Genomic DNA, 27095 nt, shown 5'->3' on the forward strand with positions numbered 1-27095 from the left:
ACACTACATAAAAATAGAGTTACTTTATAGCTGTAGTTTACTTCATCTCTTTTATTAACACCTGGCTCCCAAAGTTGATGCTAAAATAATCAGACATGGTTCATGTCATAACTCAGCTGATGTTGTGGTTTATGATATAACAAACAGTATAATCAAATGATCCAGGCAACTACGGTGGTGTAAACACCTGAAGAAGTGACATTGTGTTCTGTACTTCGGCTAAGGATGGAATTTCCATGGATATGCCTTGTTCTACAATAAATGAAAAAATTGATATAAAATGAAAGAAACCAAATAATATGAAAAATTGTAATATTGCAGCTAGGTTATATTGCAATGATACCACACTAATTTAATGTGCAATACTGATGTGATTTAGAAATATTCAGTCACTGCACTCTGCCCTTCATTTGGCTGATCAGTGTGCTCTAGACACTGAAAATGGAGGGAAAACATTTGCATTCGCCGAGCACCAATGCTCCGTCCACCAGAAAAAGCAGGATCTCCCAGTGGCCACCCATTTTAATTCCACTTCTCATTCCCATACCAACAGGGGTCTCCATGGCCTCCTCTACTGTCGCAAAGAGGCCACACTCAGGTTGGAGGAGCAACACTTTGTATTCCGTCTGGGTAGCCTCCAACCTGATGGCATGACATCGATTTCTCAAACTTCTGGTAATGCCCCTCCTCCTTCAGCATTCCCATTTCCCTCGCTCACCTTACCTTCTTACCTCCCTCTGGTGCTCCTCCCCCCTTTTCTTTCTTCCGTTCCCTTCTGTTCTCTCCTATCAGATTCCCCCTTCTCCAGCCAGGGCCAGATTAACCTAGTAGCAAAAGTAGCATATGCTACGGGCCCCGCATTTTCGAGGGCCCCACCTGCACTAAATGCTTGCAAGCTGCAGTCTGGTGAAATGGGCATCTCACCGTATTCTCACGACTGTTAGAGTGAGTTTTGGGAAGACAATTCATTTACACTTAAATAAATGACTTCAGCCATCGGTCTTCTGTTTGAAAAAGCACTGTGGATTGAGTTTATAACAATGCATTTCCTAGAAGCTGTGAACCCAGTTTCATTTGTAACAATGCATTTTTGGCGCCTCTGAGACAAGAATACTAAGTTTACAGGTAGTTGCGAAGACACCGTATCTATGCATTTTGAATATGAATTGTCCTCTATGTTAGCGCGTAACATACCAAATAATGTATTATGGATTTTAACTTGCATTCCTAAAGGCCATGAATGCCAGTTTAGGCATACTGGCACCAGTAGAATGGACTTAATCAAAAGATGTGAAAATTTCAAAGAATTGTCTATACTTGTAACTACGAACTATCCTCTGTGTTTAGCAAATAAATATCGAGGTCAATCACAAGGCGGTTAGACCTGTTCTGGCAGGGGTCTCTGCCTGCTGTAACCTTGTTTTGTCAAATAAAGAAACTGCCTTGTACTTACAGGTAACGCAATGCTCTGTGATTTCATCCACGCCACAACAACGACGATCTGGCAACGCTGTTATTTTCATGTTGGGGGAGCTACATGCTGCATGGTGCAGTATATGTGTGTGCAGGCGTGTGTTGGCTCCTTGCTGTGTCGTGGTATAAATGCTCGTGTAAACCAAGGAAGGGGACATAAATCATACCTACCTAAAACAACTAGTGAGGAATTCATCTATCTGATTGGATCCAGCATACTGGATTACATTATCGGTGAAGTGAAGAAATACAAGTATTATTCTGTTTCATTGCATTCTACTCCAGATATATCTAATGTGGACCAGCTGACTTTGAGTGTGCGCTATGTTTTGCCGTCTGGACCAGTTGAAGGATTTGTGAAGTTTTTGGATATGGAAGGTCATAGTGCTGAACAGCTTGCTCAAAGTTTACTTGACTTTTTAAAGGAAAATGACATTGATATAAAAGACTGCCGTGGTCAAAGTTATGGCAATGCTGGCAATATGAGCGGCAAGTATAGTGGCTTACAAGCACGAATTAAAGAGCTGAATGAGTTTGCGGATTACATTCCATGTTTTGCACATTCACTAAATTTGGTTGGAAAATGTGCTGCTGAATGTTGTCAAGAAGCATTAATTTTCTTTCAATTTGTAGAAAGCCTGTACACATTTTTTTCTGCTTCTACTTATCGGTGGGATCTCCTTTCTGCTGCATTATCTGATGGTGGTGCTCATTTGTCCATTGTGAAAAGAATGTCAGATACCAGGTGGTCAGCTTGTGCAGATGCAACAAAAGCACTTTTACACAGCTTTTCAGCAATAAAACAAATCTTGGATGACATTTCAAATAATGATCAGAAGGCAGAGTGTTGACAACAGGATCGTGGACTACTTTCAACCATGATGAAGTTGGAAACAGGAATAATGGTCATATTGTGGGATCAAGTATTACAGCGTTTTCAAATGACCAGTGCTTTTTTGCAATCTTCTGGCCAAGACTTGAACACAGCTTGTGCACTCTATGAATCCTTGCATGGATATATTCAAGCCATGCGGTCTACTCCTTCAGACATTGAGCAAAAAGCTAAGGATCTGACTAAATGTGAAGATTATCAACAGCAAACTCGAAGAAAACACAAGCAAAATCGCGTCTATGATGATTTCAGTGGTTCTAGCACTCTTGATCCACTTGTTGAATCTCAAGCACCTTCTCAGAAGTTTAAAAAGCCGAACATTTCTTGCCATTATTGACAGCTTGCTTTCTGCCCTGTCAAAAGAGCAGAAAGCTTATCTAAAGGTGAATGGTGTTTTTGGATTCCTTCATCAGTTACAGTCATTTACTCCTGAAGAGATCGTAAAGAGGTCATCAAATCTTATTAAATCATATCCGGAAGATCTGGAAGAAAGTCTTGATGAAGAATTTGTGCAGTTTACTGAACTGTTGAAAACTGATCTTGCTTCTCATATTGGCACCAAACAAGACCTTGTAGAGTTACAGTTGTACCGTTTGATAACTGACAATCCTTTGGAGCCAGGGTTTCCAAAATGTAGAAAATGCCTTGTGCATCTTTTTGTCACTCAGTGTTACCAACTGCAATGGAGAACAGTCATTTTCAAAACTGAAAAGGATTAAAAATGAACGAAGGACCACCATGGGTCAAAACAGATTGAACAATCTCACTCTAATGAGCATCGAACATGAACTTCTGCGTGAAATAGACATTTCCAGGATCATTAACAAATTTGCTCATGCTAAATCTAGAAAATGTAACTTTGAAATTGTAGTTTTGTTACTTTTGACATTTGAAATTGATACCTACATGTAAATAATACAATTACTGAAGTGTCAGACATTTGTCATATTATCTGGCTGTATAGCAAATGAAGAAATTGAATTACTTTACTATGCAAGTAAATAATTTATCTTTTAATACTTATGTGCATTTTTAAAATTTGGGGCCCCTTTACAACATATGCTACAGGCACCGCACTAGCTTAATCTGGCCCCGTCTCCAGCCCCATCCCCATCTCTTTCATCACCCCCACCCCTAGTTTCACCTATCACCTTGTGTTTCTTCCAGCCCTCCCCCCACCTCTTAACTATGACTCCTCATCTTTTTTTGTCCAGTCCTGAGAAGGTCTTGGCCCAAAATGTTGACTGTACTCTTTTGCATAGATGCTGTCTGGCCTGCTGGGTTCTCCAGCATTTTGCGTGTGTTGCTCAGACTTCCAGCATCTGCAGATTTTCTCGTTTGCATTCCTGTAACATTAAAAAAAATCACTGTATCCCAGAGGTTCTCAAAGTGGGCAATATCAACCCCTGGGGATGGGGTGAGTTTTTAAGGGGGCAATAAAGATACAGGGGGTGATGGTAGCTCGGTAGCAAAGGGTGCAGCTGAGGGATTACAGGCTTAATTTAAGAATGAATTGCTTATTATAAGCCTTTGATTCTCAGTGCCTTATTATTGCTTATAATAACCATGTAATCACATCATCTCTTGCTAACCCACTTTGCTTAAAGCCTGTTATAATTTTTGAAAAGCAATGTGACGCTTCTGTATTTGGTATATCATGAGAAATCTGGACTGAAGAAATTATGTTACTTCCAGACATTGTTCCCATTCACTGCTGTAGTACAGTGTTAGCTGGTACAATTCCCATACTCTAGTCACACAGTGACACAATTCCTGTGAATTAGGGTATGATAGTCAATGGAGTAAAGCTCAGAATCTGCCCTCTTGAATAGTCCTGAGCACATTTCTCCAGCCCATGACCCCGCTGAGGTATCACTGCCCCAATTCTTGTACCTTCAGGCAGAGAAAGGTTTTGCTTGAGCTGTGGTGACACCACACAACTTTTCCCTTTATTAATTGCAGCACTTCAGGTTGGATTAAACAATAGATGATTGACCGTGTTTGTTAATCCATAGCAAAAATGGCAGAAGCAGACCAAATGAAAAAGACCTGTAGACAGTTTAGTGTGGAGTATCTGAAATATGGATTGATACCAGCAGCAAGCAACCAACAGCAGCCAATGTCTCCGTTGGTGCAGACGTTTTTTTTCAAATGAGACAATGAAACTGTCCAGGCTACTTGAACACTTGAAGAAAATACATTCTGAGTGGAGGCCTGTGACTAGTGGTGTGCCACAGGGATCAGTGCTGGATCCATTGTTATTTGTCATCTATATCAATGATCTGGATGATAATGTGGTAAATTGGATCAGCAAGTTTGCTGATGATACAAAGATTGGAGGTGTAGTAGACAGTAAGGAAGGTTTTCAGAGCCTGCAGAGGGACTTGGACCAGCTGGAAAAATGGGCTGAAAAATGGCAGATGGAGTTTAATACTGACAAGTGTGAGGTATTGCACGTTGGAAGGACAAACCAACGTAGAACATACAGGGTTAATGGTAAGGCACTGAGGAGTGCAGTGGAACAGAGGGATCTGGGAATACAGATACAAAATTCCCTAAAAGTGTCGTCACAGGTAGATAGGGTCGTAAAGAAAGCTTTTGGTACATTGGCCTTTATTAATCGAAGTATTGAGTAGAAGAGCTGGAATGTTATGATGAGGTTGTATAAGGCATTGGTGAGGCCGAATCTGGAGTATTGTGTTCAGTTTTGGTCACCAAATTACAGGAAGGATATAAATAAGGTTGAAAGAGTGCAGAGAAGGTTTACAAGGATGTTGCCGGGACTTGAGAAACTCAGTTACAGAGAAAGGTTGAATAGGTTAGGACTTTATTCCCTGGAGCGTAGAAGAATGAGGGGAGATTTGATAGAGGTATATAAAATTATGATGGGTATAGATAGAGTGAATGCAAGCAGGCTTTTTCCACTGAGGCAAGGGGAGAAAAAAACCAGAGGGCATGGGTTAAGGGTGAGGGGGGAAAAGTTTAAAGGGAACATTAGGGGGAGCTTCTTCACACAGAGAGTGGTGGAAGTATGGAATGAGCTGCCAGACGAGGTGGTAAATGCGGGTTCTTTTTTAACATTTAAGAATAAATTGGACAGATACATGGATGGGAGGTGTATGGAGGGATATGGTCCATGTGCAGGTCAGTGGGACTAGGCAGAAAATGGTTCGGCACAGCCAAGAAGGGCCAAAGGGCCTGTTTCTGTGCTGTAGTTTCTATGGTTCTATGGTTCTATGGTAAAAGAACTTGGCTTATTTTAAGTCACTTCATGAAAACTTCCAGAAATGTAAATCACCTCAAAGTGTGTTTGCCAGCACTTCACAACATAGCAGTGATGGTATGAGTTCTTCAAACAACATTTCATTGTTCATTACTAAATCTGGAAAGCCCCATACAATTGGAGAAGAACTGATTCTGCCAGCAGTAAGGTAAGTTCTGAGTACTGGTTTACATATGTCACAAGACGAAATAATTAAAGTGATAATGCTCAGCAACAACTCTGTTCAAAGACAAATAGGTGAAATGTCTGAGACTGTGGAAGCCATATTGTGCAACATACTTAGGATAACAGAATTTGCTCTGCAGTTGAATGAGTCAACTTTGCTGGACAACGAATCTTTGCTTCTTGTTTATGTTCATTTCATAAATGATGAAAACATGGTTGTTACTTGCAAGAAGACTAGAAACAGATATGAAAGGGGAGTCAATATTTTAGGTTGTTGAGCAATTTTTAAAAGAGAAGGACATTTTGCTCACCAACATTCTTTCTTGTGCAACAGATGGGCACCATCAATAACAGAACACCATTATCAAGTTATTACTTTCTTGAGAAAAGTTGTGCCTAACATAATTACCATTCACTGGATAATGCACAGACAACATCTTGTCGCAAAAAAACCTAAATGGTCAGCTGCACAAATCATTAAACACTGTTATCACAGTGATAAATAAAATCAAGTCCCGTGTTCTCAATTCTCGATTATTTCAAGAGCTTTGTATTGAGAACGATGAGCAGTTTGAACTCTTGCTGTTGCACACAGAAGATGGCTCTCAAAAGGAAATTGCCTGAGATGCTTTTATATAAAACATAGAAACATAGAAAACCTATGGCACAATACAAGCCCTTCAGCCCACAATGCTGTGCTGAACATCTACTTACTTAGAAATTACCTAGGGTTACCCATAGCCTTCTATTTTTCTAAGCTCCATGTACCTGTCCAGACTTCTCTGAAAAGACCCTATTGTATCTGCCTCCACCACCATTGCCAGCAGCCCATTCCACGCACTCACCACTCTCTGCATAAAAAACTTACCCTTGCATCTCCTCTGTACCTATTTCCAAGCACCTTAAAACTATGCCCTCTCGTGTTAGCCATTTCAGCTGTGGGGAAAAAGCCTCTGACTATCCACACGATCAATGCCTCTCATCATCTTGTATGCCTCTATCAGGTCACCTCTCATCCTCCACAGCTCCAAGGAGAAAAGGCCAAGTTCACTCAACTTATTCTCATAAGGCATGCTCCCCAATCCAGGCAACATATTTGTAAATCTCCTCTGCACCCTTTCTATAGTTTTGACATCCTTCCTGTAGTGCGGTGACCAGAACTGAGCACAGTACTCCAAGTGGGGTCTGATCAGGGTCCTATATAGCTGCAACATTACCTCTAGGCTCTTGAACTTAATCCCATGGTTGATGAAGGCCAATGCACTGTATGCCTTCTTAACCACAGAGTCAACCTGCCCAGCAGCTTTGAGTGTCCTACGGACTCAGACCCAAGACCTCTCTGATGCTCCACACTGCCAAGAGTCTACCATTAATACTATATTCTGCCATCATATTTGACCTACCAAAATGAACCACCTCACACTTATCTGAGTTGGACTCCATCTGCCACTGCTCAGCCAATTTTGCATCCTATCAATGTCCCGCCGTAACCTCTGACAGCCCTCCACACTATCCACAACACCCCCAAACTTTGTGTCATCAGCAAATTTACTAACCCATCCCTCCACTTCCTCATCCAGGTCATTTATAAAAATCACGAAGAGGAGGGGTCCCAGAACAGATCCCTGAGGCACATCACTGATCACCAACCTCCATGCAGAATATGACCCATCTACAACCACTCTTTGCCTTCTGTGGGCATGCTAATTCACAAAACAAGGTCCCCTTGGATCCCATGCCTCCTTACTTTCTCAATAAGCCTTGCATGGGGTACCTTATCAAATACCTTGCTGAAATCCATATACACTATATTTATTGCTTTACCTTCATCAATGTGTTTAGTCACATCCTCAAAAAATTCAATCAGGCTCGTAAGGCGCAACCTGCCTTTCAAAAAGCCATGCTGACTATTCCTAATCATATTAGACGTCTCCAAATGTTCATAAATTCTGCCTTTCAGGATCTTTTCCATCAACTTACCAACCACTGAAGTAAAACACACTGGTCTATAATTTCCTGGGCTACCTCTATTCCCTTTCTTGAATAATGGAACAACATCCACAACCCTCCAATCCTCTGGAACCTCTCCCATCCCCATTGTTGATGCAAAGATCATTGACAGAGCCTCAGCAATCTCCTCCTTTGCCTCTCACAGTAGTCTGGGGTTCATCTCATCCAGCCCCGGGGACTTACCCAACTTGATGCTTTCCAAAAGATCCAGCACATCCTCTTTCTTAATGTCTATATGCTCAAGCTTTTCAATCCGCTTTAAATCATCCCTACAATCGCCAAGATCCTTTTCTGTAGTGAATACTGAAACAAAGTATTCATTAAGTACCTCAGCTGTCTCCTCTGGTTCCGTACACACTTTTCCACTATCACACTTGATTGATCCTATTCGCTCACGTCTTATCCTCTTGCTCCTCACATACTTGTAGAATGCCTTGGGGTTTTCCTTAATCCTGTCCGCCAAGGCCTTCTCATAGCCCCTTCTGGCTGTCCTAATTTCATTCTTAAGCTCCTTCCTGCTAGCCTTATAATCTTCTAGATCTCTATCATTACCAAGTTTTTTGAACCTTTTGTAAGCTTTTCTTTTCTTCTTGATCAGATTTTCAACAGCCTTTGTACACCACGGTTCCTGTACCCTACCATTCTTTCCCTGTCTGATTGGAACATACCTATGCAGAACATTTGCCACATTTCTGCCGTACATTTCCCTGAGAACATCTGTTCCCAATTTATGCTTCCAAGTTGCTGCCCGATAGCTTCATATTTCCCCTTACTCCAATTAAACGCTTTCCTAACTTGTCTGTTCCTATCCCTCTCCAATGCTATGGTAAAGGAGATAGAATTGTGATCACTATCTCCAAAGTGCTCTCCCACTGAGAGACCTGACACCTGACCAGGTTCATTTCCCAGTACCAGATCAAGTACAGCCTCTCCTTTTGTAGGCTTATCTACATATTGTGTCAAGAAACCTTCCTGAACACACCTAACAAACTCTACCCCATCTGAACCCTTTGCTCTAGGGAGATGCCAATCAATATTGGGGAAATTAAGATCTCCCACCACGACAACCCTGTTATTATTACACCTCCCTGCTTCTTGATGTCCCTGTTGCTATTGGGTGGTCTATAAAAAACATCCAGTAGAGTTATTGACTCCTTCCTGTTCCTAATTTTCACCCACAGGGACTCAGTAGACAATCGCTCTGTGACTTCCTCCTTTTCTGCAGCCATGACACTAGTTCTGATCAACAGTGCCACGACCCCACCTTTTTTGCCTACCTCCCTGTCTTTACTGAAACATTTAAAGCCTGGTACTCTAAGTAACCATTCCTGCCCCTGAGCCATCCAAGTCTCTGTAATGGCCACAATATTGTAGCTCCAAGTACTGATCTATGCTCTAAGCTCATTGTCTTTGTTCATGATGCTTCTTGCATTAAAATAGACATATCTCAAACCATCGGTCTTTTCAATCACCTGCCTATCTTCCCTCAAACACTGTCTCCAAGCTTTCTCTATTTGTGAGCCAACTGCCCCTTCCTCTATCTCTTCAGTTCGGTTCCCACCCTCCAGCAATTCTAGTTAAAACTCTCCCAGGTAGCCTTAGCAAACCTCCTTGCCAGAATATTGGACCCCCTCGGATTCAACTGCAACCCGTCCTTTTTGTACAGGTCATGTCTGCCCAAAAGGGGTCCCAATGATCCAGAAGTCTGAATCCCTGCCCCCTGCTCCAATCCCTTAGCCACGCATTTATCCTCCATCTCACTCTATTCCTATACTCACTGTCGCGTGGCACAGGCAGTAATCCTGAGATCACTACCTTGGAGGTCCTGCTTCTCAGCTTCCCTCCTAACTCACTGTAGTCTGTTTTCAGGACCTCCTTCCTTTTCCTACCTATGTCGTTGATACCAATATGTACCACAACCTCTGGCTGTTCACCTTCCCACTTCAGGATCAGATGACCACATGATCACACATGATCAGAAACATCCTGGATCCTGGCACCTGGGAGGCAAACTACCATCCGTGCTTCTTTACTGCGTCCACAGAATCACCTGTCTGACCCCCTAACTATAGAGTCCCCTATCACTGCTGCCATCCTCTTCCTTTCTCTACCCTTCTGAGCCACAGGGCCAGAGTCTGTGCCAGAAGCACAGCCACTGCTGCTTCCCCCAGGTAGGTCTTCACCTCCCCCAACAGTACTCAAGCAGGAGTACTTATTGTTAAGGGGTCAGCCACAGGGGTACTCTCTAGTATCTGACCTTTGCCCTTTCCTCTCCTAACTGTTACCCACTGATCTGTCTCTCAAGGCCCTGATGTGACTACTTGCCTATAGCTCCTATCTATCACCTCCTCACTTTCCCTGACCAGACAAAGGTCGTCAGGTTGCAGCTCCAGTTCCCTAACACGGTCCCTAAGGAGCTGCAACTTGACGCAACTGGTGCAGATGTGACCGTCCAGGAGGGTGGGAGTCTCCCAGACATATCACATCCGACACCCAGTACAGAACACTGGCCTTGCAGACATACTTCCTGTTTCTATTCTTCTCAGGTAACCTACCTCACCCCGACCCGTTTATCGCTGAAGCACTGTTGAGCCAAAGCCCTCCTACTCTGTCTACCTCTACTCAGTCACGCGCTCTATAAAGCTGTTTCCTTTTAAACTCTTCCGGCTGGTCTAACTCACTGACGTCCACGCGTTTGCACAGTCGTCCCTCAATGTACTTTTTGAAAATGGGATAAAATTCTTTGAAGACCCAAATGCTTCATTCAGTAATCAACTCAAGAATGTTAGGCATGACATTGCTTGTTTTTCAGAACTATTTACAAAGTTTAATGGAATCAATTTTCAATTGCAAGGAAATTATGTGAATTTTATCAAAGACAAATCAGTCGTCTCCACACTTTTATCCAAGTTATTGGCCATTGCATCCTGTTCCAATTTCCAAGCCTCCCTGAGTTGGAAGAGAAAGAAAGAATACCAGATGATGATCTTCAAGTATTCTGTGCTCACTTGCTCACTTGGCTGAGTTGCATAGAGACATGTCAGAGAGAGTTCAGGAAGTGTGAAGGAAGAACTGATCTCACTACAGAATGAATTTGAGCTGAAGCCAAGGTTCAAAAACTCATATCAAAACTTTTGCAGAAAGAAATCTCTGAATGCTGTCCTGTACCGTGGCAAAAGGTCAAGATGCTCTTTATTGCCTTTCTAACATCATGTTCAGTGGAGCGCAGTTTCAATGCAGTCGCCCAACTTCTCTGAAAGCAGTGAAACAGACTGCAAGTTACTGAACGTGGGGATCTGAGGCTCCTTCTGAGTGACATTCACCCTGATGTTGAGAAGCTGAGATCACTGCACCAAGCCCATCCATCTCATCGAAAGGTGAAAGAGCTCTTATGTCATGAATAGTTGGACTACTAATGTATGTTCTAAAACTGTTGATGAAAATTGTTTTTAATGTAATTAAATTTTATTTGTAGCTTTAAATGGATTTGAATAATTTTTCAATTATTTGTCACTGCATTGAATTTGCAGTTCCTATTTTCTTTCATGTGCATCATAAATCAAACTTCTTTATAGTTTTTATGTGTTGTGTCAGAAAGGGAGAGCGGGTGCCAGACAGGGTGGTTTGAGTATCTCAGAAACTCCTGATCTCCTGCGATTTTCATGCACAACAGTCTCTTAAGGTAAAGGTAATGATATACACTCAGTGGCTACTTTATTAGGTACATCTGTACACCTGCTCATTTGCATTTGTTGTGTACATACATCTATTGATGCTTCTGGACACAGCTTCAGTGATGTTCCTGGAATCATCGGGTGTTTCGGGTCTTTCAACATCATACAACCTCCTCCAGGTGACCCAGCCGGGGCTGATCAGACTCCAGCTTGTGTCCAGATGGCTAGCTACTTATGACTGCATGGCTCCCCTCTTTTGAGCCACAGCCATCTTGAGGCCCTCTCTGCCACATCGGTGGTACTGCAGATGGCTCTCCTCTTCCTCTCTCCCTCGATGCCCAAAATGCTGAAGGCTCTAACTAAAGAATGGGCTACGAATCCCCTACAACCACCCTCCACTGGGAGACACCTCGCTCTCCATCCAGCCTGCTGACCAGTCCTGCGTACTTGGAGAGCTTCCTTTCAAAGGCCTCCTCCAAGCTATCTTCCCATGGGACTGTCAGCTCCAGCAGCACCACTTGCTTAGTAGACTCAGACACTAGGACAATGTCTGGTCGCAGGGTGGTGGCTGCGATATGGTTGGGAAACTTCAGCTGCCCTTCGAGGTCCACCAACAGCTGCCAGTCCCTTGCAGAGGTCAGGATGCCTGCAGATGTTCTTTTGGCAGGTATTGGCTGCTCCCCAGCCTCTGACAAGGGCAATGGTCTGCTTGGAGGGTCGGGACCACTTCACCCACTCAACTCCTGCGCTGACGGCTTCAGCGATGGTCTTCAGGACCTGATCATCCCTCCACCTGTACCGTCCCTCACCAAGGGCCCTTGCACAGCCGCTGAGGATGTGCTCCAGGGTTCCTCGCTTGCACAGTGCGCACGCAGATGACTCTGCCTTGCCCCATGTGTGCAGGTTTGATGGGCTTGGAAGCACATCGTACACTGCCTGGATGAGAAATTGGATGCGGTGTGGTTCGGCTTTCCAAAGATCAGCCCAGGTCACTTTCCTCTCAACCGCATTCTCCCATCTTGTCCAAGCACCCTGTTGCTTCATTGCCACCGCCTTGCAGGCTATCTCCTTCACTACTGCTCTCACCTCCTCCTGAACTAGACGACGCCTTTCCTTCCCTCTGGTGTCCATTTGGGGAGTTGGAAAGGATCCTAGCCCAGCTCAGCCTCGTGTGACCACTCCCACCAGCCTCCTGTGACGCAGTCTTGCCTCTGCCTCCTGAACAGCTTCCTCTGCCCTCCACTTCCTGCCAGTACTTACTTGGCTCCCTGCTCTAGCCACCTTCGGGTCACTTGAGTCCCTATACTGTAGCACTTCTCTGGCTCTTGTTACCTTGAATTCTTCCTCCAAGGATTTGAAGGGCAGTTGCAGTTTGTTGTGGTGTCCATAGAGTGCGATGCTGCTCAGGCTCTTTGGCAGCCCCAGCCATCTCCTGAGGTGGTTGCTAACCCTCCTCTCTAAGGTTTCGACTGTCGAGATCGGAACTGCATAGATGAGGAGGGGCCACAGGATTCTGAGAAGAATGCCATGCTGATACACCTAGGCTTTAAACTTCCCAGGTAGGCCAGACTTGTCCACAGATTTCAGCCAGCCATCCAACTCGGTGCAGGTTGCCTGAATGGATGTTGTGTCCCTTAAAGAGCTGTCAAAAACTTTGCCTGAGCTCTTGACTGGCTTTTCTGTGATGGTTGGGATGGCTGTGCCTGCGATGCTGAACCGGAACTTGTTCTCCACCTTCCCTTTCCTCAGCACCATCGATCTTGATTTGGCAGGTTTGAAATGCATCCGGGCCCACTCCACCAGCTTTTCGAGCCCTTGCAGAATCCCCCGGCAGCCTGGGACTGATTCTGTGGTGACTGTGAGGTCATCCATGAATGCCCTGATAGGTGGCTGCCGTTGAGCGGAATTCATTCTGGGCCCTCTGCACTCTGGTTCAGCAGACTTGGTGAGCATGTTCATGGCTAGGGACAACTGTGTCACTGAGATAGTGCACCCTGTGATGATGCCGATCTCCACCTTGTGCCAGGTTGATGTAATTGCTCCTGAAGAGACCCTCATCCTGAAGTTGCTGTAATAATCAGCGATAAGGTCTCTGATCCTGCTGGGGACGTGATATTTGGTCAGTGTGAGCTGCACCAGCTTGTGCGGAATGGAGCCATATGCATTTGCCAGGTCGAGCCACAACACTGACAGGTTGCCCTTGTTCTCTCTGGCCTCCCTGATGAGCTGTGTCACCACACCGATGTGCTCCAGACAGCCCGGCATCCCTGAAATGCCACCCTTCTGGACTGATGTATCAATATAGGTGTTCTTTGCTAGGAAGGTGCACAGCCGGTTAGAAACTGCACTGAAGAAGATCTTCACCTCGACACACAGCAGGGAGATGATGCGAAACTGGTCTATCTGGGTGGCATTTTCCTCCTTCAGGATCCACACCCCTTCAGCCACTCTCCACTGTTCTGGGGTCTTCCCCCTTCTCCAGAAGGTTCTCAGGATCTTCCACAGACGCAGCAGGAGTTTGGGGCAGTTCTTGTACACTTTGTACGAGGTGTTGCTTGGTCCTGGAGCCGAGCTTGCCCTTGCTTTGCGGACGACCTCTCTGACTTCCTTTAGTTGCAGATCTGACATGTCGAACTGCACATCCGGTTCAAGTGGGTCTATTAGGATGTCGCACTCTCTCTTTCAGGATCATTATATATCTTCTTCAGATGTTGGTCTATGTCTTCCTGCAAACAGGCCAGTTTCCCACTGTGCTTCTCCCCCAGCAACTCCTTGGTGAACTTGAAGGGGTTGGCGATAAAGGCAGCACGTTTTCGAGCCCTTTCACGACGCCGCCTCCGATGCCACTCTGCCCGGCGGAGGACCCTGATCTTCTTTCGTAGTATGCACATCAGCTGGGCCAAGCCCATGCGCTCCTCTTCTCCTGCCTCCTTGTATTGGGACTTCAGCGCTTTCATCTCCTGCCTGATGTTGTGGATCCTCAATGCTCTTTGGTTCTTCGAGTTAGATGTTTTGGAGCCTTCCTTCTCCTCTTCTCCAAACCGTTCAGCTGTGATACTAACAATAATTGTTGTCATGGCTTGCAGCTTCCTATCAACCCCTCCCTTTGCCGTTGCCTCAAGAATTTGGTTAATGTCGTCATCAAACTGCTTCCACAGTGAAGTCATGTTAGCTGCAGGCCATTTGATCCGCCTCCTGTTAGACTTCATGTTCGAGGGATTAGTTTGCAACACTTGGATGTTCCAGGCATTATGAGGTGACTCCAGGCCTGGCCCCTCCTTCATCTCACCAGGTTGGACACCTGCGCGTTGTGCTGCTCCTGCTCCCGCCAAACACTTCATCCTCGCTTGGTGGATCTTCAAGCCGTGATCGTTCTTGCAGATTTTGCCACATGCACACTGCTTCCTCATCGTCGTTTGTTCATTGCCTGGGTCTGATGTCGTTGTGTCCATCCTCCCCCACTCTCGGGCACCCCTGGGGGTATCTTTTCCTTAGATTAATACTTAATCAACTGATCCTGTGGCAGCTACTCAATGCATAAAACATGCAGACATGGTCAAGAGGTTCAGTTATTGTTCTGACCAAACAGCAGAATGGGGAAAAAATGTGATCAAAGTGACATTGACCGTGGAATGATTGTTAGTGCCAGATGGGATGGTTTGAGTATCTCAGAAAATCCTGACCTTCTGGGATTTTCTTGCACAAATGTCTCTGGAGTTTGCAGAGAATGGTACGAGACACAAGAAAATCCAGTGAGTGGCAGTTCTATGAGCGAAAATGCCTGGTCATCAGACAATGTCCAGATTGGTTGAAGATGACAAGAAGTTGACAGTAACTCAAATAACCACACATTACAACAGTGGTGTGCAGAAGAGCATCTCTGAATACATAGCTCATCGAACCTTGAAGCGGGTGGGGTACAGCAGCAGAAGGCCATGAAAATTAGTTATCTTGAATATAAAATACATATTTGTAGTCAAAGCTTTTGAACAAAGGGAAATAGTGGCAATAAATCTTTAAATTTAAATCCAAGGTTAAAATCTGGATATGATCTCAAAAGATTTTCTGTGACATGAAGAAATTCATTTTGTAAAGACCAGCAAAGAAAACTAAAATTGTTATTTATTAACCAAAGAATCTTGTTGTTCAGCTTAATTTGGAAAACAGAGAAGGTACTTACTAGAATAAGGTGTCAATAGATGGGCCAGGATGGTTAAAAGAATTAAGGAGGACAGAATCCTAATTCCATTACCCAGATTCCCAGCGGAAGTTTGAATCAGGTGAACACACAGCTGAATTAGCTATTCAGAGATTTAATAGCCTGCTGGTCACTCAATTTATCTTAACAAGGGCCTTTGGTTTAGGTGACTATGCTGTTTGCCTGACTTAAACAGCAGATCAATGTTGTAGGTTATAGTATAAGCAGCAAAGGCTGGAAATTCTCAGCAGATCAGTCATCATTTGTTCAAAAGAAACAAATAATGTTTCCTATTCAGGAACCTTGGTCAGAAATGGGTCCAAGAGTTGAAGCATTAACTGTTTCTCTTTCCACAGATGCTGCCTGACACTTTTATCATAGATTTCCAGCACTTAATTTTAATTTAAACTCGGTTATTATGTTGAGGCCTAAAAGTAAGGGAGAAGTGGATTAAGATGGCTATTGGATGCCAGAAATTGGATTACATCGTGCTGCTTTTGCAGTAATGTGATTGAACATTGATTTAACCTAGAGTAATCCTGTTTACAGCCTTCTCTTGGCTGAATGATGCCAGTCAGGAGATGAGACTGACAACATCCTATCAGAATCAGGCTTATTATGGATGACAGATGGGGGGGGGGGGCAATCTCATTGAAACCTTTTGAATATTGTAAGGCCTAGACAGAGTAGATGTGGAAAGGATGTTTCCCATGGTGGGAGAGTCTAGGACAAGAGGGCAAAGCCTCAGGATAGAGGGGCTCCCATTCAAAACAGGTATGCGGAGAAATTTCCTCAGCCAAAGGGTGGTGAATTTGTGGAACTCGTTGCCACAGGCAGGTCATTGGGTGTATTTAAGGCAGAGATTGATATGTTCTTGATTGGACACGGCATCAAGGGTTACGGGGAGAAGGCCGGAAAATGGGGTTGAGGAGGAGATGGAAAAAAAGGATCAGCCATGATTGAATGGCAGAGCAGACTCGATGGGTCAGATGGCCTAATTCTGCTCCTACGTCTTATGGTCTTATTATCACTGGTATACCTGAATGTTGTGAATTTTCTTCTTTTGTGGCACCAGTACAGTGCAACACATTCAAAAAAACTGCTACAAGCTATAAAATAAATAAATGGAAACATAGATAAATAAATAGTATAAGATAGAAATCGCGTGGTAATATTCATGAACTCATGGGCCGTTCAGAAACATGACAGTAGAGGAAAGGAAAAGTGCAGATCTTCAGGCTCACAGAAGAAGCATGTCCCATGTCCCAGGTAGTGATGTCCCATGTCCCAGGTAGTGATGTCCCATGTCCCAGGTACTGATATCCCATGTCCCAGGTAGTGATGTCCCATGTCCCAGGTACTGATATCCCATGTCCCAGGTAGTGATGTCCCATGTCCCAGGTAGTGATGTCTCATGTCCTGGGTAGTGATGTATGTCCCAGGTAGTGACATATGTCCCAGGTAGTGATGTCCCATGTCCTAGGTAGTGACGTATGTCCCAGGTAGTGATGTCCCATGTCCTAGGTAGTGATGTATGTCCCAGGTAGTGATATATCCTGGCTTCTTGAGTCACTGCCTTTAGCAGATGTCCTCAGTGATGGAAGGGTTGTACCCATGATGGAGCTAGCTGATTCTACACACTTATCTGCACTTTCTCTATTTTCCATTCTCTGATCCACACAAACATAAACATCCCAAAATTTAGACTGTCCCTCCAAGGTACTGTCGCACTGTCAGAGGAACTATTTTCCAAGTTTTGGACTGTCCAAACAAGGCCTTGGGTGGATAAGAAAGATACTTTGGAGAAGAGCGGGAGTAATGAACCCTTTGTCCTGACCAATAGAAAATGGATTACCTGACTGTTATCACATTGCTGGTGCTGAAGCTGTTTTACCAGCTTTACAACAGTAACATGTTCGATTATACTTCACGAGCTGGAAGGTAGGTTGCGATGTTCTGAAAGTAACATGTGCTGCAGAATTGTAAATCTTCCATGATGATTGGAACACTTCCAAATTCTAATCTGCACCTAAGATAAAGGACCAACTTTGCTCCAGCCCTACAGACTGTGTTCCTTAAACATGTTAAATTTATGCAATTATCTTTTCTATTGCCTTGCATTAGTTGGAGGGGACAGAAAATGTTAATGCTTTTGCCACTTCAATTATTGCAAGTTTACCTAATGGAATAGGGTTTGTTTGCGTTATGAGGCAAGTCTAGGTGTGATGGAATTTATTGTTAATCAATGCAGACGTAGGCAGTACCTCTTAGCAACAACGTCCACATGCAGCATGCAAAAAGTGCACCCCTTTATTGTAGTCACACTTACAGTTCTGTGCCGAAGTCGTAGGCACCCTAGTTTTCTTACATGGTTTCAGATGGTATTGCCTCCAGAGCCCTGATCCCAACATCGTCGAAGCTGTCTGGGATTACCTGGAGAGAAAGAAGCGAGTGATTCAGCCAAAGTCTGCTGAAGAACTGTGGCAAGTTCTCCAAGATGCTTGGAACAACCTACCAGCCATTTTCTTATAAAACTGCACAATAGAGTACCTAAGGGAAATGATGCCGTTTTAAAGGCAAAGGGGGGTCATATCAAATATTGATTTGATTTAGTCTTTTACTGTTTACTGCTCTTTATAGTAATTTCTGATATTTAGAAACATTTCATTTCCTTTTTTTTGAAAGCACCTTGGCATTACAGACGTTTTTATATGTGCCTAAGACTTTTGAACAGTACTACATATTTCCTACTTATTATGTATAATAATTAAAATTTAAATGCCTCACTCTTAAAAATCATTCATTGAAAAGAGAAGCTATAAACTAGACAGGATTGCACCATGTTCTTTGTTGGGCTCTGGTCAATAAACAGGAATGCGAGATTCATTGATGCAAGTTTTCTGCAAACTTCTCTCCTGGAGCCAGAAAAGAACCAATAAAACTGAAGTTTTCTGCTGTTTCAGATGTTAGTATTAAAGAATCATGGGACTGAAGGGCAAAAGGAAACTGGAGAACCCTCCACATCTGGGTTTCCGTCTCCCTTTCTCTGTGACAAGAACTTCCATCAGTGAAGGTGGATGCGCTTGTCTGTTTCATTTAACCTCACCAACACATTCACTGCTCCCCCAGCTATTCTGGGTTTCATGGTTGGGGCAACATGGTCAGAACCACAGATCCCCAGGGAATTCCTTCCACCTGCATCTCCAATTCTGCCAGCAGTGTATGAGCCTGCTTGAGAGGCCCCTGAACAATCACGTTCAAACAACAAGCAACCAGATTTCCTCGCTCCCTTTCACTTTCCCCGATTTTTCACCCAGATTCTTGATCTGGCAGTGTGTGTGGGATGAGAAACAGTGTTGATGTGTGGGGTCGAAGTTCCCTCAACAATTCCGGCAAAGGAGCTTCAATCTGAAGTGTTGGCTCAGTTTCTCCAATTTGCTGAGTACCCCTTGTAATTTCTGCTTCAGTGTCTGTAGTTTCCCAAATTTCCATTTCAGAACTGCCTCACTCCACCACTACCCTATTTGCCTTAAATAGTTTTAATTTATTTCATTCTATTTCCAATTCGCTTCAGCCATTTAAGTTCAATTTAAGTGCATGACCCTCCAAGGGGACGGCAGCCTTGCTGTGGTTTAGAGGCTTACATCCCTCAGGAGGTTCCCCTCAGGGCAAACAACACTTTCTGGTCAAAAAAAAAATGGCTATGGAAACAGCAATGAAGAATTCTTCCACATCTGAGTGCAACGGTATTCCTGAGTCTCCATCATGGCTGACAGTAGTGAAAACCGCAGGAAGCCTCTGACATGATGAGGGAAGACCTGAGCACCGCCAGAGATGGAGGACCTTTATTGCTGCCTGAAACGCTAGCAGCATAACAGGCTTAGTTACTGGCTGCTACCTACTTTCTTGTGAATTTGTATGCTCAGTCCCTCCTTGGCCCTGTGTTCTTGTCCAGGTAATCACATTCATTATAAAATGACAACCATTGATGGTCTGACATTACTACATCTTTCTCATTAAAACAGACCTATAACAATACGATCAGTAAGATTAGCTGACACTGTAGAGGAGTTACAATGAGTTTTTATAACCCAAATACCAAATCCAATATGTATTAGCGTCCCAATGAAGGGTCTCGGCCCGAAACATCAACCACTTACTCCATTTACTCGGCCCGAAACATCAACCATTTGAAGGAGGGAGGAGAAGATGGCGGCGTGACGCAGCGTGCGCGGCCGCTCCGAATGATATCCTATGTGTTAACTAGGATGCCGTGCACAATCCTGATTTGATGGAGACAGCCATGAGAAGCATGGAGAAACACCTGGAGAAACTTCTGAAATGCCCGCTTCGCTGCCGCTGTTACTGTGCGATCGAGAATCTCCGGAGGAGAAGGCCCCAAATCCTCGGCTTTGCCTATTGCCTGTTGCGAGGCCGGGGTCAAAGCGCTCAGCAGAAATGGTGCTCGGTGCTCGGTGTCGGAGGGCTGGTCGGAGGCTCGAAGTTTTCGGATGGACTGGGAGTCGGACTGTGGTCGGGTGCTTCCAGGATGCTGCATCGGCAAGTTTGCGACGCTTGGAAGTCCATGGCAGGAAGAGTTTTTTTTTCCCTTCTACCATCTGCATGAGATGATGGGACTTTCGAGAGACTTTGAGACTTTTTATTTTACTGTGCCCATGGTCTATTCTTCAAATTACGGTATTGCTTTGCACTGTTGTAACTATATGTTATAATTATGTGGTTTTTGTCAGTTTTTCAGTCAGTTTGTCTTGTGTTTCTGTGATATCATTCTGGAGAAACATTGTATCATTTCTTAATGCATGCATTACTAAATGACAATAAAAGAAGACTGTGTGTCCTCATAATGTAATAATCTAATTTTCCATAGGTGCTGCCTGGCCTGCTGAGTTCCTCCAGCATTTTGTGTGCATGGCTTGGATTAGATGTTTGTTGCTATTCTGGGCTCATTATGCATTTGGAAAATAGCACAAGGATAAATAAGAGCAACACACATAAAAGTTGCTGGTGAACGCAGCAGGCCAGACAGCATCTCTAGGAAGAGGTACAGTCGATGTTTCAGGCCGAGACCCTTCGTCAGGACTAACTGAAGGAAGAGTGAGTAAGGGATTTGAAAGTTGGAGGGGGAGGGGGAGATCCGAAATGATAGGAGAAGACAGGAGGGGGAGGGATGGAGCCAAGAGCTGGACAGGTGATAGGCAAAAGGGGATACGAGAGGATCATGGGACAGGAGGTCCAGGGAGAAAGACAAGGGGGGGGGGGCCAGAGGATGGGCAAGGGGTATAGTCAGAGGGACAGAGGGAGAAAAAGGAGAGTGAGAGAAAGAATGTGTGCATAAAAATAAGTAACAGATGGGGTACGAGGGGGAGGTGGGGCCTTAGCGGAAGTTAGAGAAGTCGATGTTCATGCCATCAGGTTGGAGGCTGGTTGGATTCTGCCTTTGGTATTCCCTGATACAGTCCAACCTGAATTCAGCTTTATAAATGGAATATGTATAAAACAAACCTGATCCCAACACATAACATGAAGGAACTGACCCTATGTGAGTGCATGTATTTAGCTCTTTCAGTCAAGGACACTCATTGAGGACATCGGTAAATATGCAATCAAAATACTTCTTCAAAAACTAGATTTTGTCAGACAATATTCAACCCTATTGTTTTATTCTGACAAGTAGATTGTCTCTTAAGTTTGGGGCAGAAAACTTTATCAATATGTTGCACTTAATCAGGCAGTTGTGAGGCAATGAAGGGTAGACTTTCTGTTTTATTTATCTAAGGCATGGGTTCATCACATCCAGCCTCAGTGTTTATTGTCAATATCTAAATAAGGTTGAGAAGGTGCTGGGGTACAGTATATGATCATTAAGATGCTGTTAGTTATAAAATGAAAAGAATAGACTATGCGAGGTAATTTTGCAACTTTATAAAATCTCAAGTTAGAGTGTTGTGTTCATTTCTAGTCCCCACATTATAGGAAGGATGTGAAAACTCGAGGGGAGATTGACCTGGATAAGTAAAGGTCACAAACTAGGACCTCTCTGTTTGGAGCAAGGGAGGATGAGAGACAACTTGATAGATGTGTATAAAATGATAAATAGTATTGATAGCAGGAGTGTGGAGGAAGCCAGTTTTGAATTTTTAGTTTTTTTTCCATTGGCGTTCAGAGAGGCGGGACTGCGCAGGCGTGTGACGTTGGGCAGTGAAGCGCGGAAGATTTAAAAGGAACAGAGCCTTATACAGTGGGCAGCGTCGTTTGCGGGTGGCGGAGTGAGCTGGGAGCAGAGTAAAGGCTTAAGAGCTTTGGCTCAACGGGCTTAGGCGGAAATGGGCGAGGCGAGGAAGGTTTGGTATTCAGTTTTTGTTGTTATTTGAGGAGAGGGGCAGTATGAGTGTGAGGGCAGCTTCTTGTTCTCGGTGCCGGATGTGGGAGACCCTGGAGTCTCCAAGCCTCCCGGACGTCCACATCTGCGCCAGGTGCGCCGAGATTCAGCTCCTAAGGGACCGCGCTAGGGAAATGGAGCTGCAGCTCGATGACCTTCATCTGGTCAGGGAGAGTGAGGAGTTGATAGAGAGGAGTTACAGGCAGGTGGTCACACCGGGGCCACAGGAGGCAGACAAGTGGGTCACGGTTAGGAAGGGGAAGGGGAAGAATCAGGTAATAGGGAATACTCCAGTGGCTGTGCCCCTTAACAATAGGTACTCCTGTTTGAGTACTGTTGGGGGGGGAGAGCTTACCCGGGGGAAGCGACAGTGGCCATGCCTCCAGCACAGAGTCTGGCCCTGTAGCTCAGAAGGGTAGGGAAAGGAAGAGGAGGGCAGTTGTAATAGGGGACTCGATAGTAAAGGGGTCAGGTAGGCAATTCTGTGGACGCAGTCCAGAGACCCGGATGGTAGTTTGCCTCCCTGGTGGCAGCGTCTGGGATATTTCTGATCGCGTCCAAAATATCCCAAAGTGGGAGGGTGAGGAGCCAGAGGTCGTGATACATATAGGTACCAATGACATAGGTAGGAAAAGGGAAGAGGTCCTGAAAGGAGAATATAGGGAGTTAGGAAGGTAGTTGAGAAAAAGGACCGCAAAGGTAGTAATCTCAGGATTACTGCCTGTACCACGCGACAGTGAGAGTAGGAATGCAATGAGGTGGAGGATAAATGCGTGGCTGAGGGATTGGAGCAGGGGGCAGGGATTCAAGTTTTTGGATCATTAGGACCTCTTTCGGCGCAGACGTGACCTGTACAAAAAGGACGGGTTACACTTGAATCCTAGGGGGACCAATGTCCTGGCGGGGAGATTTGCGAGGGCTACTGAGGTGACTTTAAGCTAGAATAGTTGCAGGGTGGGAATCAAATTAAAGAGACTAGGAGAGAGGAGGTTAGTTCACAACAGGGGGATGGGAACAAGTGCAGAGAGACAGAGGGGTGTAAAATGAGGGTAGAAGCAAAAAGTAGTCAGGTGAAAAGTAAAAGTGGCAGGCCAGCAAATCCAGGGCAAAAATCAAAAAGGGCCACTTTTCAACATAAATGTATAAGGGCTAAGGGTGTTGTAAAAGCGCGCCTGAAGGCTTTGTGTGTCAATGCAAGGAGCATTCGTAACAAAGTGGATGAATTAAAAGTGCAGATTGTTATTAATGAATATGATATAGTTGGGATCACAGAGACATGGCTCCAGGGTGACCAAGGATGGGAGCTCAACATTCAGGGATATTCAATATTCAGGAGGGATGGACATGAAAGAAAAGGAGGTGGGGTAGCATTGCTGGTTAGAGAGGAGACTAACGCAATAGAAAGGAAGGACATTAGCCAGGAGGATGTGGAATCGATATGGGTAGAGCTGCATAACACTAAGGGGCAGAAAACACTTGTGGGAGTTGTGTACAGGCCACCTAACAGTAGTAGTGAGGTTGGGGATGGTATTAAACAGGAAGTTAGAAATGCGTGCAATAAAGGAACAGCAGTTATAATGGGTGACTTCAATCTACATATAGATTGGGTGAACCAAATTGGTAAGGGTGCTGAGGAAGAGGATTTCTTGAAATGTATGTGGGATGGTTTTTTGAACCAACATGTCAAAGAACCAACTAGAGAGCAGGCTATTCTAGACCGGGTATTAAGCAATGAGGAAGGGTTAATTAGCAATCTTGTCGTGAGAGGCTCCTTGGGTAAGAGTGATCATAATATGGTGGAATTCTTCATTAAGATGGAGAGTGACCTAGTTAATTCAGAAACAAAGGTTCTGAACTTAAAGAAGGGTAACTTTGAAGGTATGAGACATGAATTAGCTAAGATAGACTGGCAAATGACACTTAAAGGGTTGACGGTGGATATGCAATGGCAAGCATTTAAAGATTGCATGGACGAACTACAACAATTGTTCATCCCAGTTTGGCAAAAGAATAAATCAGGAAAGGTAGTGCACAAGGCTGACAAGGGAAATTAGGGATAGTATCAATTCCAAAGAAGAAGCATACAAATTAGCCAGAAAAAGTGGCTCACCTGAGGACTGGGAGAAATTCAGAGTCCAGCAGAGGAGGACAAAGGGCTTAATTAGGAAAGGGAAAAAAAGATTATGAGAGAAAACTGGCAGGGAACATAAAAACTGACTGTAAAAGCTTTTATAGGTATGTGAAAAGAAAAAGATTGGCTAAGACAAATGTAGGTCCCCTACAGACAGAAACAGGTGAATTGATTATGGGGAGCAAGGACATGGCAGACCAATTGAATAACTACTTTGGTTCTGTCTTCACTAAGGAGGACATAAATAATCTTCCAGAAATAGTAGGGGACAGAGGGTCCAGTGAGATGGAGGAACTGAGGGAAATACATGTTAGTAGGGAAGTGGTGTTAGGTAAATTGAAGGGATTAAAGGCAGATAAATCCCCAGGGCCAGATGGTCTGCATCCCAGAGTGCTTAAGGAAGTAGCCCAAGAAATAGTGGATGCATTAGTGATAATTTTTCAAAACTCTTTAGATTCTGGATTAGTTCCTGAGGATTGGAGGGTGGCTAATGTAACCCCACTTTTTAAAAAAGGAGGGAGAGAGAAACTGGGGAATTATAGACCGGTTAGCCTAACATCGATGGTGGGAAAAGTGCTAGAGTCAGTTATCAAAGATGTGATAACAGCACATTTGGAAAGCGGTGAAATCATCAGACAAAGTCAGCATGGATTTGTGAAAGGAAAATCATGTCTGACGAATCTCATAGAATTTTTGAGGATGTAACTAGTAGAGTGGATGGGGAGAACCAGTGGATGTGGTATATTTGGATTTTCAAAAGGCTTTTGACAGAGTCCCACACAGGAGATCAGTGTGCAAGCTTAAAGCACACGGTATTGGGGGTAAGGTATTGATGTGGATAGAGAATTGGCTGGCAGACAGGAAGCAGAGTGTGGGAATAAACGGTACCTTTTCAGAATGGCAGGCAGTGACTAGTGGGGTACCACAAGGCTCAGTGCTGGGACCCCAGTTGTTTACAATATATATTAATGATTTAGACGAGGGAATTAAATGCAGCATCTCCAAGTTTGCGGATGACATGAAGCTGGGTGGCAGTGTTAGCTGTGAGGAGGATGCTGAGAGGATGCAGGGTGACTTGGATAGGTTGGGTGAGTGGGCAAGTTCATGGCAGATGCAATTTAATGTGGATAAATGTGAGGTTATCCACTTTGGTGGCAAAAACAGGAAAACAAATTATTATCTGAATGGTGGCCGATTAGGAAAAGGGGAGGTGCAACGAGACCTGGGTGTCATTATACACCAGTCTTTGAAAATGGGCATGCAGGTACAGCAGGCGGTGAAAAAGGCGAATGGTATGCTGGCATTCATAGCAAGAGGATTCGAGTACAGGAGCAGGGAGGTACTACTGCAGTTGTACAAGGCCTTGGTGAGACCACACCTGGAGTATTGTGTGCAGTTTTGGTCCACTAATCTGAGGAAAGACATCCTTGCCATAGAGGGAGTACAAAGAAGGTTCACCAGATTGATTCCTGGGATGGCAGGACTTTCATATGATGAAAGACTGGATCAACTAGGCTTATATTCGTTGGAATTTAGAAGATTGAGGGGGGATTTTATTGAAACGTATAAAATCCTAAAGGGATTGGACAGCTAGATGCAGGAAGATTGTTCCCGATGTTGGGGAAGTCCAGAACGAGGGGTCACAGTTTGAGGATAAAGGGGAAGCCTTTTAGGACCGAGATTAGGAAAAACTTCTTCACACAGAGAGTGGTGAATCTGTGGAATTCTCTGCCACAGGAAACGGTTGAGGCCAGTTCATTGATTGTATTTAAGAGGGAGTTAGATATGGCCCTTGTGGCTAAAGGGATCAGGGGGTATGGAGGGAAGGCTGGTATAGGGTTCTGAGTTGGATGATCAGCCATGATCATACTGAATGGCGGTGCAGGCTCAAAGGGCTGAAAGGCCTACTCCTGCACCTATTTTCTATTTTCTATGATAGAGTACCTTTATCCCATGGTAGCAATGATCAATATCTAAGGACTTCCATTTAGGGCGAGTGGAAGAAAATATAGGAGGGATGTCAGAGGTAGTGTTTTTTTAACAGAGAGTGGTGGGTGTGTGGAACGCACTGTCAGGGTTGGTGGTAAAGACAGATACATTAGGAGCGTTTAAGATGCACATGAATGAATGAAAAGTAGAGGGCTATATGGGAAGGAAGGGTTAGGTTGATCTTGAAGTAGTTTAAGTGTTCGGCACAACATTTCGGGCTGAAGTGGCTGTATTTTTCTATGCTCTATGAGCCCTGTCCTGTGCAAAAGCAGCTAGAGTTATTGTTGAGAGAGAAAACCTGCGTGATTCTTTCTGCCATTTCATTCAGTCTGCTGGAGTCCTCTACTAATTCACCATCTGCTAATCAGAAATTCAGGGGAAGTGGCTCATCTGCTAATTGCTGAGCTGCGAAGGATCTGTGAGAGCAGCGGGGGGAGCGAGGAGAGGGGAGATTGCAGCAGCTGCCTCAGTGTTCTTGAACTGGGCAGGAAATGGATTTGTTTCTTTTCTCTCAGGAGGAAATTTCTGCATCTCTTGCTTTCATTGACAAGCAGACAAATTACACCCAGAACTGCACCTCTTAGGGAAGTGTTTCCTTCCCTGAATTCAATGAATTTGCATATCGCGATGAACCAGTATATTCAAGCAGTACCTTTGGAAGAAGTTACTTTTTAAAACACTTTCACCTTAAAGCAATTCCCTGATAGCTTGAAAATGAACAGTACAATTTTATTAATACAGATAACATCTTGTGAGTCACACATGATAAACTTTTAAATTAACTGATAAGTTAATCAACTTTAAATAACATAAAATATCTTAACCAGCGTTACCCATGAAAATCCTGATGAAGGTCTTGTGCTGAAACATCAACTGTTTA

At 44.2% G+C, this 27095-nt stretch overlaps 1 long non-coding RNA gene across 1 annotated transcript; it reads right to left on the minus strand.

The window, feature by feature from the left end:
- Positions 1-27095, minus strand: LOC140195171 (uncharacterized). The gene is made up of 3 exons (XR_011885382.1): positions 27049-27095; positions 18025-18128; positions 1-252 (listed from the first exon to the last, which is right to left on the minus strand). It is a non-coding gene; the product is annotated as an uncharacterized lncRNA (long non-coding RNA).

This window comes from Mobula birostris, chromosome 3, assembly GCF_030028105.1.
Source record: "Mobula birostris isolate sMobBir1 chromosome 3, sMobBir1.hap1, whole genome shotgun sequence".
NCBI classification, from domain to species: domain Eukaryota; kingdom Metazoa; phylum Chordata; class Chondrichthyes; order Myliobatiformes; family Myliobatidae; genus Mobula; species Mobula birostris.